Below are 18,658 nucleotides of genomic sequence, written 5' to 3'. Positions count from 1 at the left end.
TACCCACTCTCTCACTTTGGTCTTGAATAAACTATTTGCCCCCAGATCCTTGTTTCAAGGTCTGCTTTGGGGAAATACAAACTAAGAGAACCTCATTCCTTATGTATCTGACAGTACTCAAAGGGTATCACTTTTACCTCCAAAAAATCAAGGTGAAATTAGGGGACATTAAGTTTATTTCGATAAATGAAGACCATGAAGCTGGAAGGTGTCCTAAATTCCAATGGTCTGAAACTTTCTAAGTTGGGTATTTTTAGCACCAGTTTTTAAAACCCTCAGTGCAAGTAAGCAGCGAATCATTTCATGTCTCTACAAAGAAAAAACTCTTTCTGGACACTGGCCAGAAAAGAAAAGACAAGAACCCACTTCATTTCTCTAAAGGGTTGAAGATATTTCCCCCTAGGCCAGCAAGAGCTTTTAAATTATTGTGCCTTAAAAATAGTATTCTCACCTGAATGGGTTATACAAACTGAAATGATGGGTTATTTTCATCCACCTCCAGAGCAGCTGCTCAGAAACTCCGAATGTGAGTGGAGATTATGCAATGACTCGGTACTGTCTTCGCCTTGCCAAAGCAAATCATTGTTCTCCTGTGACTAGCTTTTGAGGTAACGCAATAGGACATTTCAGGACCTGTGCCAGGAGGGAAAGAAATGGGTGAAGAGTGGGAAAGACAAAGAGAGGATTTGAAGGTCTGGAAGGATGTAAGATGAACAAGTCTAGAGAGCTAATGTATAATGTGAGGATATAGTTAATAAAATTGTGTTGTATTAGGGATTTTTGTTAAACAAGTAGATTTTGGCAGCTCTTGTTACAAAACAGAAGTATCTGTGAGATGACAGATATGTTCATCTGCTTCACTGAAGCAACCATTTTACTATTAATATATGTATCCCATAACATCATGCTATAAACTTCAAATATACACAGTAAAATTAATTCAGGCCAGTTGCAGTGGGATTAAGCCTGTAATCCCAGCACTTTGGGAGGCTGAGGCAGGCGGATCCCTTGAAGCCAGAAGTTCGAGGCCAGCCTGGGCAATACAGAGAGATTCCCCGTCTTTACAGAAAGAAAGAAAAAAAAATTAGCCGGCAGTGGTGGCACGCACTTGCGGCCCCAGGTATTCAAGGAGGCTGAGGTGGGAGAATCGCTTGAACCCGAGAGGCGGAGAATACCGTGAGCAGAGACTGCGCCACTGCATTCCAGCCTGGGCCACAGAGAGAGACTCTGTCTAAAAAACAAAACAAAACAAAATAAAAACAAACAAGCACACACAAAAACAGATAAACTGATAAAATGGTAACTTTCTTTTTCTGAACACAATAGGTGGCCGGGCAGCGCACTCAGGGGCAGCTGGAAGCAGTGGAGGGGCAACCTGGTGGGGAGGCATAGGTCCCACAGCCCCAAGCCCCGACGAGAGTGCCTGGGGTTCGTCCCTCGAGGCTGCCTCGGGCCCAGCGAAGGCCTTGGCGAAGGTTGACCCCAACGAGACACGGGCGGGACAGAGAACAGTCATTCTGGCCTGAGCCGGGGAACTGTGTGTGGAGACCATTGCAAAAGATGCCTACTGCTGTGCTCAACAGGGAAACAGGAAAACCCTCCAGAGGAGAGATTTGGATAATGCAACAGAAGCTGTGGATGAATCTGCTTTTTTGGAAGGTACTTCAGGTCGATTGCTCAGCAGTGCAGGTTCCCGGCCTTCATCTGCATCCTTCAGCTCGCCCCTCTCCGCAGGCTTCAGCGTTGAGAAGAACAGTCTTGGCACTTGCATACATACTCTTCCTGTTCTACCCTCACTCACACCGGTATAAGCCTCCATCTCAACCGTTGGCTTTTCCCTACAAGATCTTCCACAACGTGTGTCCGTCTTCCAGTCAGGCCTGGATGCAGCCGCTGCTGCTTGGAGCAGAGATGAAGAAAGTGTTCTGCTTAAGTGGCTTACTGCACGATGAGGACCAGAATAAAGGTCTTTGACCAGAAAAGGAAGGGAAGGGAGGGAGGGGAGGGGAGGTGCGGGGAGGAGAGGAGAGGGGAGGGGAGGGGACGGGAGGGGAGGGCAAGTTAAATGGTAACATATGAACACAAAGAAGGAAACAACAGACACTGAGGTCTACTTGATTGGGGGGCATGGAGGGAGAAAATATAACTTGGGTACTGGGCTTAATACCTGAATGACGAAATGATCTGCACAACAAACACTGATGACACATGTTTACCTATGTAATAAATCTTCACATGTACCCTCAAACAAAAGTTAAAAAGAAAAAAGAAAATCTGGAAGGAACTAGGGCTTTGTGGTGCCCTAAGAATAGGGCCTCCAGGATTGTCCCAGTTTATGCCTGTCATCCTGGTGTAGCTATTAATAACCTCCTCTTTCACTCTCAAAAGTGCCTTGGTTTGGAATAAATTATGTGGTCACTCAACCAGTTTAAGGAGGCAATTGACTTGCTTAGCACCATCTTTATGTCTCCCTATGGGGTAGCTTTTACTGTCCATTGTTTGCCCAACTCTGAGCACATCCATCTATCACTCAACCTTCTATTCCTGGTGTCTTGCAAATGATGGGTATATAAATGTTTTGGTTGAAGGAATGAAGGAATGGGAAGAGGCATTACTTGTTGATGGTAACAGGGACCTGGAATCATAGAGGTAATTTGGGCAGAGATCTTCAAACTCATCTGTTTGTAGGTGTGGAAACTCAGTCTCAGAAATGTGAAGTAGCTTGCTCAAGGCCATATCGTTAGTGGCAAATCCAGGGCTTAATGTTTCAAAACTATTACTACTCAAAAAGTGGTCCCTGGATGAGCAGTACCAGAAGTACCTGGTGGTTTGTTAGAAAGGTGGAATCTCAGGTCCCACCCCAAGAACTATGTCAGTGTCTATGAAGGATCCGATATTTTATCTTAATTCCAGGTTAATAAGTTAGCCTGTTACTATTTCATGGATGCTGACAGAGCACACGAGCCCTGGGTCAGAGATAAAGGATTTTGTTACTCACATCACAACTGGCATCATGAGCATAACATTGTTTTTCATCAGTTCCCCATGTCTCCCAGGTCTCGTAGGGGAGATGTGGAGAGGCCCAGATGATGCTGGGTTTGTGTCACAGCTGAGACACACTGAGATTAGGGAATTCACTGTTTTTATATTGAGCAGTAAGCAAGCCTGCTCTTTGTTTTTTGTTTAGGGTAGGGGGAGCTGCTGAGGGAAATTAATTCATTCCATGAAATTACTCTCTGCAAGAACAACCCTGAGAATTGGTCCTGGTAATAAGCAGCCAGAGTCTTGCATTCTTGTCATACAGAGCAAGAACATATAGGGGCATTCAGGGTCCATGGTGCACTGCCTCTCCCAAGAACCTACGGACTCAAAATCTGCATTTTTTTTTTTTTTTTTTTTTGAGACAGAGTTTCGTTCTTGTTGCCCAGGCTGCAGTGCCATGGTGCGATCTCAGCTCACTGAAACCTCTGCCTCCCAGGTTCAAGCAATTCTCCTGCCTCAGCCTCACAAGTAGCTGGGATTACAGGCACATGCCACCATGCCTAGCTAATTTTGTATTTTTAGTAGAGATGGGGTTTCTCCATGTTGGTCAGGCTGGTCTCGAACTCCCAACCTCAGGTGATCTGCCCACTTCGGCCAGGTGTGGTGGCAGGCATCTGTAGTCCCAGCTACTCAGGAGGCTGAGGCAGGAGAATGGCATGAACCCAGGAGGCGGAGGTTGCAGTGAGCCAAGATCATGCCACTGCACTCCAGCCTGAGCGACGGAGCAAGACTCCATCTCAAAAAAAAAAAAAAAAAAAGATGTTTATCAAGACAGTATGTGCACAGCGGGACATAAACCCTCATCAGATATTCTAATTTTGCCCTTTGCTTTGTGATCTTTATTGCCCTTTGAAGCATGTGGTCTTTGTGACCTACTCCCTGTTTGTGCACCCCCTCCCCTTTTAAAATGCCTAATAAAAACTTGCTGGTTTTGTGGCTCAAGGGACATCACGGACCTACTGATATGTGATGTCACCCCTGGCGGCCCAGCTGTAAAATTCCTCTCTTTGTACTCTTTCTCTTTATTTCTCAGACTGGCTGACACAGGGAAAATAGAAAGAACCTAGGTTGAAATATTGGGGGTGCGTTCCCCCGATAAATTTGCATCTCTTTCTCTCACACCCCTATTCATTTTCACTGGCCCTGACTTTACAGTGTAACAATGCTGGGGAAGGGAGAGGGGAAAAGAGCCAAGAGTGGAGAAGAAAAAGAGGAGCTCATACAGTAAGTTCCAAACAGGGAATTATTTTTCTCATATAACAAATCCAGAGGTAGTAGTTCAAGACTAATATGCTAAATCCACAATGCCATTAGGAATCCATATTGTTTTCATTTTTCTGCTTTTTCATCCTTAGCCTTTGGCTTGCATCCTCATGATTACAAAATAACTATTGTACCTCCAGGTATCATGCCTTTATTCAAAGCAGAAAGGCAGAAGAGAAAAATCCATGTCACATGAGCAGTCCCTTTCTATTATTAAAATAATGATTTTGCTGAAGCCCCATCCAGTGGACTTTTGTCCAAATCCTATTGTCCAGGAATGGGTCACACAGCCCACACCAAGCTATAAGGGAGACTGGGAGACTATGTATTTTAAGTGGCCCATTGCCCCTGAAATAAAGTTGCAGTTGGCTTAGAGAGGAAGATAAGAGTGGTGGATATTAGACAGACAATTAGTAGCTCATGCCATAGAGCCCACCCAAGTACACTGGGAATGGGGAGGGAGCAAGGAAATGTCTGGCCCCGAATTTATCATAAGGAGTAAAGAGGGCCATTGGCCTTGGCCTTGCAGTCACAAAGGGCCTCAAATTTAGTCTTTTGGCTTCATATATATTCAATCACTGCATTTTGTATATACATTAAAATTATAAATGTATTTAAAGTAAATACTTATAATACACAGTGCATTTAAAATAATTCTTTTGGCTTTTTTTTTTGAGACGAAGTCTCGCTCTTGTCCCTCAGGCTGGAGTGCAATGGCGCAATCTCAGCTCACTGCAACTTCTGCTTCCCGGGTTCAAGCGATTCTCCTGCCTTGGTCTCCAGAGTAGCTGGGATTACAGGTGCCTGCCACCACACCCGGCTAATTTTTGTATTTTTAGTAGAGATGGGGTTTCACCATGTTGGCCAGGCTGGTCTTGAACTCCTGACCTCAGGTGATCCACCCGCCTCAGCCTCCCAAAGTGCTGGGATTACAGGTGTCATCTCGGCTCACTACAACCTCTGCCTCCTGCGTTCAAGCAATTGTCCTCCAGAGTAGCTGAGACTACAGGCATGCACCACCACACCCAACTAAGTTTTGTATTTTTAGTAGAGATGGAGTTTCGCCATTTTGGCCAGGCTGGTCTCAAACTCCTGAGCTCACATTGATCTGCCCACCTTGGCCTCTCAAAGTGCTGGGATTACAGGTGTGAGACACTGTGCCCAGCTTCTTTGGCTTTTCTTTACAAAACAAACAAACAAAAAAAACAAAAACCTTCCAGGAGTTTACAATATAGTAGTAACCTATGTCTCTCTTATGTGGCCCTTTTGCAATGGCATAACTAGTAAGAATGGGCAGTTGATGGAGTCCCACATATAATCAAAAAGAATTATCCTCTGTGATCTGGAGAAGTCTATTGGGCTAAGTAGGAGCAAAGCAAAGCAAGAGACATTTGGTGTTGTAGTTTTGGCTTTTTCCATGGGTTGTAGAAGGTGGATATCTTGGGTCTGGGAGCCATCTCGATGGCCTTACATCCTACCCAAGGCACTTCTCAAGGCAGGGCAAAAGTAAAATTCCTGCCTCAGTGTAACCAAAGTCTGTTCTCTTAAACAGTAGACTGAATTCTGAGTAAAGATCATGATGCCCAGAGTGGCTACCTTCCCCTGTTTCTCATTCCTCCCTCTTTCTTAACTCACTCCTTGAAGGAATTTCAGTCAGTATGCATGTAGGGCAGATGCTGTGAAAGGGAAAGGTGCTATAGTAGGTTCAGTTAGAGCAAGTTGCAGCATTGAACTTTAGCTAGTGTCCACTTACCCCAATTCCAGGCACCCAAAGCACCCCTAGCCCATGGTTCCCCATGCAGTACTCTGGCTGCATTACCTGCTTCCCTCTGACTGTTAGAGAAAATACCAATAATGTTGGGAATGATGCCTTAGGTCCTTCTACTCCAAATGTGATCCACAGACCAGCATTATCTGGGAGCTTGTTAGAAATGCAGAATCTCAGTCCCAACCTCTGATATTCTGAACCAGTATCTGCATTTTAGCAAGATCCCTGGTGATTCGTGTGCACACTGAAGTTTGAGAAGTTCAGCCTTAGCTGTGTTTGAGCCAAACTGTGTTTGAAGTTTGAGAAGCTCAGCCTAACAATGTGGTCTTTAAATCACATATCTAACTCTTTGCTCATTCAGCCACCTTATGATTGTAATTTGGTAGCTGCAGCAGAAATGCCTACCTCAACATCCTTTTCATTCCCTTCTTAATAATAGAACCTCCACTTTATTTGGGGTAACAATGTGCCTGGCTAAAAGACTACACTTCCCAACTGCCCTTGTAGCTAGATGGGGCTATGAGACTAGCTCTTCATCAATGAAGTGTAAGTGGAAATATTTATGGGACTAATGGAAAGTCTCTTGAAACTCAGGGGATATATCCTTCTTTCTTCTTTACTCCTTATTGCTGCCTGGGACATGGACATCATGAGTGGCTTCTAGCAGTCATCTTGGACCATGGAGTGACCTTGAGAAAGGAAGTTACAGATTGAAGATGACAGAGCAGAAGAATAAAAGCTTATATTTCAATGACACATTGAAATTACTATATCGGTTTGGACTTGCATATGCCCAGACTTCCTTTATGGGAAAGAGAATTGTCTGTCTTGTTTAAACCACCATAATTTGGCTTTTCTGTTTCTATAACTGTTATTTGTGTGTCTACAACTTACTGGCAAAAATAATGCAGATGTTCAGCTCCTCAGCAAGGTGTCTCCTCATAAATCAATAAAATAGAATTCTAGTTTACACATCTGAACTCCTAATGTGAATCTGTCCCTGAGAGATGACCTGGTGACTAAGTGCTGGGGGGAAGGCAATAAGGGTGCCACTTGGGGAGGAACACTTGGTGGCCAACTGGTTTCCCTCTCAGGCAGCACACCTTCTTGGTTTTCATTTTCTTCTAACCTTAATATGTACAATTAGCAAGAGATAGAGGGAGAACAAAAGGCCTACCGAATTTAAGACTGAATAATCCAAATAATCCATTGTTCAATCTCTAAAAATCAAGTTATTTATAAACTATTTCCTGAGTTAGGAAGTTAAGTGGTCTTTGTTGACGTTATGTCTTTGAATGTTCTAAGTAGAATATTCATCTCTTTTGAAGGCTATTGTTCTATTCTTATTATTAAGCATGCAGAATTTCACTGTAATTCTGACATCTTAAATCACTTCCCACACTACAGGGATGAGTGTTAATAATTAATATTTGTATTATGTTATCTTATGAAGCCCTTTCAAATACTCAGTTTACTTAATCCTCAACAGCCCCATGAGTAGCTATTCAACTCATTCATCTATAGATGAGGAAACTAAGAGCCAGAGAGATTAAGTAATGTACCCAAAGATACACAGCTCAGAAGTAGCATTCTTTCAGTCTCCTTGCTACCATGCTACTCTGCTCTACTTCTATGCAGAGACTCACATTATGAGGCCAGAGTTTATGTGGACAGGACATATTGGGGACATGGCACATAGAAACTTTTTCAATCACACCATGTAGACATTGCATATTTATACATGCAACTGTCTATTTATGGTTGCAGGTTACACACTGGCTGCAAGCTGGTTTACTTTTTCTTTTCTGAAGAGCTAGAAGGCACAAGAGATTATCCACATTATCCCCTCATCCTTCAGACTCCAAAGCCTAGAGAAGTGAAATGATTTATCCAAGATCTTAATTAGGTACAAGTCCTAGACTATACACCCCAAGTCCCTTAACTCCATGAGAATGAATGTTCCTTCTAAAACATCATCATGATTCTCAGTAAATTCTGAGCAAATCATGGATATTGCAGCAATGTTTTGGCCAAAATGAAAAAGTATCCCTGGTTTGATAGTTGTATCAAGATGCAATCCTGGTCCCCAGTTAAATCTGGCCCTGACTTCCAGTCATTAACACCAAAATGAATCATTGGCTTTTCTGGGACCTGCATATTAGTACAGGAATTAGTTCACTTAGAAGCCACAGCCTGCACAGCAGCTCTTGTCTTAAAACAGCACATAATTACCTTTGAAATACTTTGGATTTTTTTGTTTTGTTTCATTTTTGAGACAGTATCTCACTCTGTCGCCCAGGAGTGCAGTGGTACAATCTCGGCTCACTGCAGCCTCGACCTCCTGGGCTCAAGCCATCCTCCCACCTCAGCCTCCTAAGTAGTTGGGATTACAGGCATGCACCACCACAGCTGGCTATTTTTTGTACTTTTTGTAGAGATGGGGTTTCATCACATTGCCCAGGCTAATCTCGAACTCCTGGACTCAAGCGATCTGCCTGCCTCAGCCTCCCAAAGTGCTAGGATTACACTATCATCTCCTTGATAGCAGTGGGTTAAAAGGATAAACTAATCTACATTATCATTTATTAATTATCCGGTACATATATTATTATTCATTTAGATAACATATGGCTATAATTCATTAAATGTGTAGAGGGCCCACAGGATATGAATCTAGTAACAATATTTTGCCTTTATGACAAACCACAGAGGAGGCAATTTGAAGATGATACTTCTTTTCATACTTCTCTGATTACAAACACTATAATTTCATGGAAGGCCAAAGAATTAACAAAGTCAAAATTTGAAATAATATATATATTTTTAAATAGTGAAGGGCAGGCACAGTGGCTCACACCTGTAATCCCAACACTTTGGGAGGCTGAGGCAGAAGGAGCACTTGAAGCCAGGAGTTCAAGACCAGCTGGGCAACAAAGCAAGATCCTGTCTCTACCAAAAAAAAAAAAAAAAAATTAGCCAGATGTGGTGGCATGGGCCTGTAAAACTGGCTACTTGGGAGGCTGAGGTGGGAGGATTGCTTGGGCCTAGGATTTGGAGGCTACAGGAAGCTATGACTGTGCCACTGCACTCCAGCAGAGTCTCTAGCAAGACTGTCTCCAAAAAACAAAACAAAACGGAACCTTGTCTTTTTACATTGTATATTCCACATGGAAAGCATACAAATCAGATGGCTGTTGATGGAAACCCAAATATCATTTGGGAGATTTCCTGCTCTTAAAGTTTAGGAAACTTGGTTTGAATCCCATTTCCCAAGCCTGAGCAGTTCCAGTCCCTCTCCAAGATTTCAGAATCCACTTTCTTAGGCTTGTTTGGATCCTGGCCTTGGTGGTCACAAGGCTATTGCAGTTCTATGGTCCCTGCATCATGTACATTATATACAGAGCCACATCTCTTTATAGTTCCTGAGAAAAGATCATTGAGACCAAGCATGTGACCATTTTCCATTTTTACTAAAAATGTTAAGACACAGAGGAGGGGGTCACATTACAGATTATGCAGCCATCTGCCATCTCATGGGGCCCCCAGCTAGTTCCTCATGTTACTCCATTTCAAAAGCCCTTATGTTCTCTGTACATGAAGGTTTCGGTGAGCAGTTCCCCAGCTCTGGCTGCTTCTTTCAAGAGGAACAGTTCCATCAGCTTCCGTATTACTCTAGCTTTCAAGTCACCCCTTCTCCTAGAATTCTAATAAATCCAAATTTCTCTATTTTATTATAATAAAAGATATTAAGAAAATGGTGAGCTCAGTAAGTTGATCACCATTCCCCCACAAGAAAATCTACTGAGAGATAAGCTATTGGAATGAATAAAATAGTTCAGCAAAATAAACATACAAGATCAATATACAAACATCAATAGCATGTTGGTTGCACCAGCGATCAACAATTATAAGTATGTGGTATTTGCAAAGATGCCATTTAGCCTAGTTGCAAAAAGTACAGGGTACCTAGTGATAAGTGTAACAGAATTGTCTAATAGAACAACCTAATTATTCCTATTGGAGGAGAGTAGATTAAATAAACTGCGGTTTATTCATGCTGTAGAATTCTACATAGCAATTACAATGAATGATCTATGATTCACCTCTGTATCCATATGGCTCAGTCTTGAAAACATAATATAGAGCGAAAAAGGCAATTTGTAAAATGCACGTACAGTGTCTCCTACATGTAAAAATTAAAAACATGCAAAACAATTGAATGTATAAACATACATCTGCATGAGAATGAAATTCATCTATTTTTAAGATAAAGACTATCTCCAAGGAAGAAGGGATTAGAAAAGAATGGGAGTAGAATGAGCTTTCTTTAAAAAATTTTAAGAGCTGGCAGATTAGTGTCCTCAATTAAAAACAAATCAAGACGAAAAGATTTTCTATGGTGATATTATATTTATTTTGTATAATGTGTGTATTAATATATTAATAGGTGTATATTACCTTATTTTTAGTAGTTGTATATGTGAAATAGTTTATAAATAAAAATTGAGGCGGGACACAGTGGGTCATAACTGTAATCCCAGCACTCTGGGAGGCTGAGGGGTGGATAGCTTGAGCTCAGGAGTTTGAGACCAGCCTGGGCAACATGGTAAAACCCTGTCTCTACTAAAAATACATAAATTGGCCGGGCGTGGTGGTGCGTGCCTGTAGTCTCAGCTATTTGGGAGGCTGAGGTAGGAGCATGGCTTGAGCCCAGGAGGCAGAGGTTGCAGTGAGCCAAGATCGCACCACTGCACTCTGGCCTGAGCAATACAGCAAAACCCTGTCTCAATCAGTCAATCAATCAATCAATAAAATAAAAATTGGAATGGAAATTTTACGTGGGTTCAAGAAGGATTTCAATGAGCTAACTCAAGAAAGGATAACCAAATATTGTAAAATAATAGAAGAAATTCCTTGAAATTTTACCACACAGAAAGGTCAGTTTAGACACATAATACTTTGCCTTTATTTTGAGAAGCTTTTGGGTAATTATGAGGCAAAGCAAGCTATTGAACACTCTTGCCCCTTGGTTTTTTTCTAGTAGCTGAACTGTGAAGTCCCTTCCAGCTCTAGTATTTTATGAGATCCTAGAACTCTAAGCACTTTTGGAGAGCCTAGAGTTCAGATCAGCTTGCCAGGGGTGCCCTGCTCCTGGCAAAAGTTAAAGGCAGTTTATTTCTGTCAGAGATAATTAAGCTGGGAGGGCTCAGAATGCAAGGGACAATTTTAAGGATGTAATCGAGACCTAGAGTTGGCAGACCAGTTAGGAACCAGCTGGAGCAGTGAGAGGAGGGATGCCATGAATGTCATTGCTGCTGATAAGACAATGACTGTTCTGCCCTCCTTGATAACAGCAATGTTCAGGGAACAAGTGTATTTACCTTGTTCTTAAGTGTTGGGTTATTTTGAATTCTACTTTAATAGTTATCTCATTGCCTAATAAAATTGGATGATAATTAAAATATATACTATAAATTCAATGTTATTTTTGAATGAATTATTATACCAGTATTATGGTTATGTTTTTTAAAGGAAGAGTCCTTTTTTAAAATTTTATTTATTTACTTCTTTACTTCTTTTTTGAGACAGAGTCTTGCTCTGTCGCCCAGGCTGGAGTGCAGTGGTGCAATCTCGGCTCACTGCAACCTCTCCTCCTGGGCTCAAGTGATTCTCCTGCCTTAGCCTCCAGAGTAGGTGGGATTATAGGCATGTGCCACCATGCCCAGCTAATTTTTGTATTTTTAGTAGAGACAGGGTTTCACAGTGTTGGTCAGGCTGGTCTCAAACTCCTGACCTCGTGATCCACCCACCTCAGCCTCCCAAAGTGCTGGCCTGAGCCACTGCACCCGGCCAAGAGTCCTTGTTTTTTTAAAGATATGCATTGCAATATTTATAGATCAAATACTATGTCTTGAATTTGCTTTAAAATAATTCAGAGATGGAGGAAGAGGGAGGAAGGCAAACTAAAGATTGGCCCTGTGCTGATAACTACCAAAGCTGAATGATGGGTATGTGGGGTTCACTATATCACCCTCTGTACTTTTATGTTTGAAATTTTCCATAATAAAAAGGGTAGAAGAAAATAATAGTAAAATAAAAAGCTTCAGAATTAGCCCCTTTTCTCAGTTATCCATTCCTGCAGAAATCCCTCTGACTCCGAGTCCCATTGCTTGCCTGGGGCATTTTCCCAGTCTGTTTGCACGCCATCTGGTATGAAATGATTTGCTTGCTATGCAATGACAAACTTTTAAACCAATGTTGATGTTGATTTCATCAAGTTAGAATTCTAAGAAGTTTTCAAAGGAAATTGGAATTTTCCATTCTTTTAGGAAGGGAAACTAGCACAACCCCGTAGTGGACAGACCAATAAAGCATTTCTTATAGAAAAACTGAACACACACACACACACACACACACACACATATATTTTTTGAGATGGAGTCTCACTCTGTCACCCAGGCTGGAGTGCAGTGGTGCGATCTCGGCTCATTACAACCTCCACCTCCTGGGTTCAAGCGATTCTCCTGCCTCAGTCTCCCTAGTAGTTGGGATTACAGGTGCCGGCCACCACACCCAGTTAATTTTTTCTGTATTTTTAGTAGAGACGGGGTTTCACCATGTTGGCCAGGCTGGTCTGGAACTCCTGACCTCAGATGATCCACTCGCCTTGGCCTCCCAAAGGGCTGGGATTACAGGTGTGGGCCACCGCGCCCGGCCTGAACTTATATTTGTTAAGCACCTACAGTATGCCAGGTACTATTTTAGTATACTATTTTTTATTTGATGAAAATTGATTTAAATAGAAATAGATATTATTATCTCCCTCTTGGAGAGAAGGAAGTTTGACCTTGACAAGGTCATATAGCTCACTGGGATTCCAGTTCATAGAAGGATAAATCCAAAGCTTATGTTCTTTCTATTGTGTAACCGTGTTCTGCATTCAGTGATATGAATGTCCACCTGGAGGCCTGTTAGAGATGAAGAACCTCAGACCCCACCCCAGTCCAACTGAATCAGAATCTGCACTTTTTTTGTTTGTTTGTTTTGTTTTTTTAAGACAGAGTCTTGCTGTCTTAAAAAACTGGAGTGCAGTGGCAGGATCTTGGCTCACTGCAACCAACCTCCCCATCCTAGGTTCAAGCGATTCTTGCCTCAGCCTCCTGAGTAGCAAGGACTACAGGTGTGTGCCACTATGCTGGGCTAATTTGTGTATTTTTAGTAGAGATGGGATTTCGCTATGTTGGCCAGGCTGGTCTCCAACTCCTGGCCTCAAGTGATCCACCCACCTCAGCCTCCCAAAGTGCTGGGATTACAGGCATGAGCCACCACACCCAGCCCGAATCTGCATTTTAATGAGGATCCCAGGGTATCTGTGTGCACATTTAAACCATTTAAAATTGATAAACTGTGCACTAAAAAATAGCCTTATACATTTATCTCAAATAAAAATAACAGTAAACATTTCTGCTAACATCTATTGAGTTCCCGCTATGTGTCAGATTTGTGTGGTTGTTTATTCCTCAGAAGAACTGTATTAGAGTTGAGGAAACACGCTTTAGCATTTAAGCAGCTCCAATGACACAGAGCTAGTAAGTGGCAGGAGTCTAAATTTGAACTCACCTTCATCTGATTGTGGAGCATGGACTGTATAAGCCATTACCCTTACCACAAACATTAAATGCAAACATTCTGTATCATCTAAATAATGCAAATTAACTGCCATGTTCCTCAATTTAACATTAACATAATTTGATTCAAGACTTACCTTTGGTGGGCCGGGCACAGTGGCTCACGCCTGTAATCCCAGCACTTTGGGGGGCTGAGGCTGGCAGATCGCCTGAGGTCAGGAGTTCGAGACCAGCCTGGCCAACATGATGAAACCCTGTATCTACTAAAAATACAAAAATTAGCCGGGCGTGGTGGTGGAAGCCTGTAATCCCAGCTACTAGGGAGGCTGAGGCAGGAGAATCACTTGAACCTGGGAGGTGGAGGCTACAGTGAGCCAAGATTGCACCGCTGCACTCCAGCCTGGACAATGAGAGCAAAACTCTGTCTCAAAAAAAAATCTATCTATCTATCTCTATATATCTATATAGAGATAGATATTTACATCTATTTGTATGTATTTCAGATAAATATATTAATATATATCTATATATTATATTGATATATTTTTACATACATATTATATCTATATTATATTGATATATATTTTTATATATGTATATCAGGATGAAAATTTTACATATATATGTATATATCAGAGTGAAAATTCCAGTAGTTTATCTGGATAGTCCTCATTTACCAATAGGTGAACTGAATATAGGATGAAGCTGACCCCTCAAAATACTCCTGGGATTTACTAAGGAAGGATCATAAAAGACAAAGTGCTTCTGGATTCCACTTTCACATTACTAGGCAACTTTAACTTTTTGTTCCCAGTAGCAAAAAGTTTAGGATCCTTAGAATCTCCTTACATATCTTCAAATAAACAACTTTGTAACATCGTATGGTGTAAAAGAATGGATTTATTTTGCTTATAAAAAATTCCCACTGGGCAACTCTTTCATTCACTTTCCCGTGTGAGGAAAAAAGAAACATACATAATGTTTTGGTTGGTGGAGAATATAATAGACTATAATTCTAGGCTTACTTTTGGTAAAAGCAACAAGAAGTCATAATTAGCTCTAGACTAAAGTAGACTAAATTGATATGAATATGAAATCACCTACAGCTACAAAAGATAGCACATTTCTAAAAATACCAGAGAATTATATTTTTTCCCTTTTTTGCCTAACGCAGAGCCTCCAAAGAAGAAAAACTTAATTACCTTTGTGACCTAGTGTTGGCAGATCTCAATCTATAAAATTAGTTATTAAATATCTTTTCCTTTAGGAAGCAAAGACGGCAGTAGAGTGTAACACTGGAAATCTAAAAACTAAGTGGTATTAAAATCACTAAATAAAGGTAATGGACTTGAACTTCGGAGTATTTGATTACGAGAAAATTAGATCCTCCAAAAATATGTATAATAAATATGCAATTAACAATACATTAGTCAGTGGACCTTTTTCTTTCCTCTTTTCAGTGGCAAAGAATAGATTAAAACAATGATAACTAAGCACCCTAAAATTCCTATCTGTTTAGTATTGAAAAATGTGTAAGTAGATAATTAAAACACTTAAAGAATGCTTCCAGCCTAAAAGACAAGTGTCTTTGTTTTCCCTGTGCATCTCACTTAACATTAACATAATTTGCCCACTCAAGCTGCTGTATGAGTTGATTTTAGAGGTTACTATCCTTCCATTCATCATCCATTTTCCAAGAATGAATATGGATATTGTGGTGAGAAGTTCAGTCTGAAATGAAAGGCAATTCTACTATTACCTTATCCTGGAATTAAAAAATATATATTCAGAGACGGTTATTTCTCAATGATACATTTCTAAGCCAATGAAAAACAATTTCTTCGACAGGCACGGTGGCTCACGCCTGTAATCCCAGCACTTTGGGAGGATGAGGTGGGCATATCACCTGAGGTCAGAAGTTCGAGACCAACCTGGCCAACATGGTGAAACCCTGTCTCTACTAAAAATACAAAAAAATTAGGTGGCACAGTGATGCACTCCTGTAATCCCACGTATTTGGGAGGTTGAAGCAGGAGAATTGCTTAAATTCGGGAGGTGGAGTTTGCAGTTAGCCGAGAGCGAGCCGTTGCACTCCAGCCTGGATGACAAGAGTGAAACTCCATCTCAAAAACACAAACCACAACCAAACAAAAAAATATTTCTTTGTAAAATTTTGTCCTAAAGTATACTTGCATGCACACATACACCTACCAGTACTTTTTTTTAAGAAAGGTGGGATTTCACATTAGACGTAAAAATAAAAGCATTTTTTTTTTTTTTTTTAAGGTGCAGTCTCGCTTTGTTGCCCAGGCTGGAGTGCACTGGTTTGATCTTGACTCACTGCAGCCTCCACCTGCCAGGCTCAAGCGATTCTCCTGCCTCAGCTTCCTGAGTAGCTGAGATTACAGGCATGCCCCAGTATGTCTGGCTAATTTTTGTATTGTTGGTAGAAATGGGGTTTCGCAGTGTTGGCTAAGTTGTCCTTGAACTCCTGGCCACAAGTGATCTGCCCTCTTCTGCTTCCCAAACTGCTGGAATTACAGGTGACATCCACTGCGCCGGGCACTTTCCGGGGGTTTCTATGAAAAAACAAACACATTAAGAGAGTCTATTTCTACTTTCTCTTAGGTATTTCTCCATCTCTCTGTGCTGATGTGTCTGGAATTGACAGGTTCTTCGTCTCACTGACTTCAAGAAAGAAGCCGTGGACCCTCACAGTGAGTGTTACGGTTCTTAAAGGCGGCACACGTGGATTTGCTCATTCTGATATTCGGATGCTGAGACAGTTTCCTCCTCCTGCTGGGTTCATGGTCTCGCTGACTTCAGAAAGGAAGCTGTAGACCTCCACAGTAAGTGTTACAGTTCATAAACACAGCATTCACCCAAAGAGTGAGCAACAGCAACATTTATTGCAAATAGTGAAAAAACAAAGCTTCCACAGTATGGAAGCAAACCTGAGTGGGTTACCACTACAGGCTTGGGCAGCCTGCTTTTATTCTCTTATCTGGCCCCACCCACATCCTGCTGATTGGTCCATTTTACAGAGAGCCGATTGGTCTGTTTTACAGAGAGCTGATTGGTCTGTTTTGACAGGCTGCTGATTGGTGCATTTACAATCCCCGAGCTAGATACAAAAGTTCTCCAGGCCCCCACTAGATTAGCTAGATACAGAGTGTCCACTGGTGCATTCACAAACCCTGAGCTAGACACAGGGTGCTGATTGGTGTGTTTACAAACTTTGAGCTAGATACAGAGTGCCAATTGGTGTATTTACAATCCCTTAGCTAGACATAAAGGTTCTCCAAATCCCCACCAGACTCAGGAGCCCAGCTGGCTTCACCCAGTGGATCCCCCACTGGGGCCGCAGGTGGAGCTGCCTGCCAGTCCTGCGCCTGCGCCTTCACTCCTCAGCCCTTGGGTGGTCGATGGGACTGGGCGTCGGGGAGCAGGGGGCAGCGCTCGTCGGGGAGGCTCAGGCATGGTGGGCGGCAGGTCCCGAGGCCTGCCCTGAGAGAAGGCAGCTAAGGCCCGGCGAGAAATCGAGCACAGCGCCGGTGGGCCGGCACTGCTGGGGGACCCAGCACACCCTCCGCAGCCGCTGGCCCAGGTGCTAAGCCCCTCATTGCCCAGCCAGCAGGGCCGGCCGGCTGCTCCGAGTGCGGGGCCCGCCAAGCCCACGCCCACCCGGAACTCCAGCTGGCCTGCAAGCGCTGCGCGCAGCCCCGGTTCCCGCTCGCGCCTCTCCCTCCATACCTCCCTGCAAGCTGAGGGAGCCAGCTCCGGCCTTGGCCAGCCCAGAAGGGGGCTCCTACAGTGCAGCGGTGGGCTGAAGGGCTCCTCAAGTGCCGACAAAGTGGGAGTCCAGGCAGAGGAGGTGCCGAGAGCGAGCGAGGGCTGCCAGCACGCTGTCACCTCTCACTAAGATATGATGTTCTGTGAGGGTCCACTTGATAAAAATCCCTAGGTGAGAAGCAAGAGGAAGGATAGGTCTGTAATTAGAGGGGCTGGTGACTGTGAAATGAATTAGATACCCATCATTTCATTCATTCTAAGGAGGTACTTAGAATGAGAAAAACATGACTCAAAGGAAAGCAAATATAAGCAACCGTGGGTGTTTGCTCGTCTTTAATGGGATCCCTGGTTGGGTCTGCTGGGAGAGACGGCTAGCAAGGACTCTGCAAATTCTAGCATTATCAGTTTGTCTCAAATGTCAGGAATGTTACCAAAAAAAAAGATTCACATATTGTGTAGAGGATGGGACTATTTAAACTCTGAAGTCCTTTTCAACGCTATCATTTGAATTGCTCAGAGTGAAACTTTAAGGGTCCACTCATCTTGCTTACTTCCTTTTTCTTTTGATTTTGGCTTTTCAGCCAGCATTTATATCAACTGTGACTGCCAGCATTTGGCACCATGGGCGAAGCAGGTTTTATTTGAAAATCTGCTTGTGGCAGCCTGTGGAACTGATATAATAGGAAGCAGCCCAAGTGGTAGCTGCCTTGTTTTGGTTCCCAAACAGAGAAGGAGGCATCCCCAAAAGAAAGAGGAAGTGGTTCTGCAGTACCCGCCTCCAGACCTACGGAAAGTTCCCCTCCCAGTCAAACTAGTTTTCTGCAGAGCTCTTGTGTCTGTCCAGTGATCACTTTTCTTGAGATAGAGAAATACCCAATGTGACCTTGAGAAAGCCGATGAGTTTGCAGAGGACGCTGGTCGACAGAGAGGAGAGAAGAGAAGCAAGCAGAGAGGAGAGACGTGTAGCTCTTGGGAGACAGGAAGCTGGAGAGAGGAGGAGCTGTCTCACTTTTGGCTAGTGTTCCATTTCCCACTTACAAGCCCTGAGTCTCAGCTGAATTAGAAACCAAACTAAAAGGCAGAGCCATCTGGGATACACCCGGGGAATCCCAGTAGGACCTAAGCACTTCCCAGATTTAACACGGTAGTATTATTGATGAGCCTA

Source organism: Pan troglodytes, chromosome 2 (genome assembly GCF_028858775.2).
Source record: "Pan troglodytes isolate AG18354 chromosome 2, NHGRI_mPanTro3-v2.0_pri, whole genome shotgun sequence".
NCBI lineage: Eukaryota > Metazoa > Chordata > Mammalia > Primates > Hominidae > Pan > Pan troglodytes.
Note: the sequence above shows the minus strand (reverse complement) of the source record.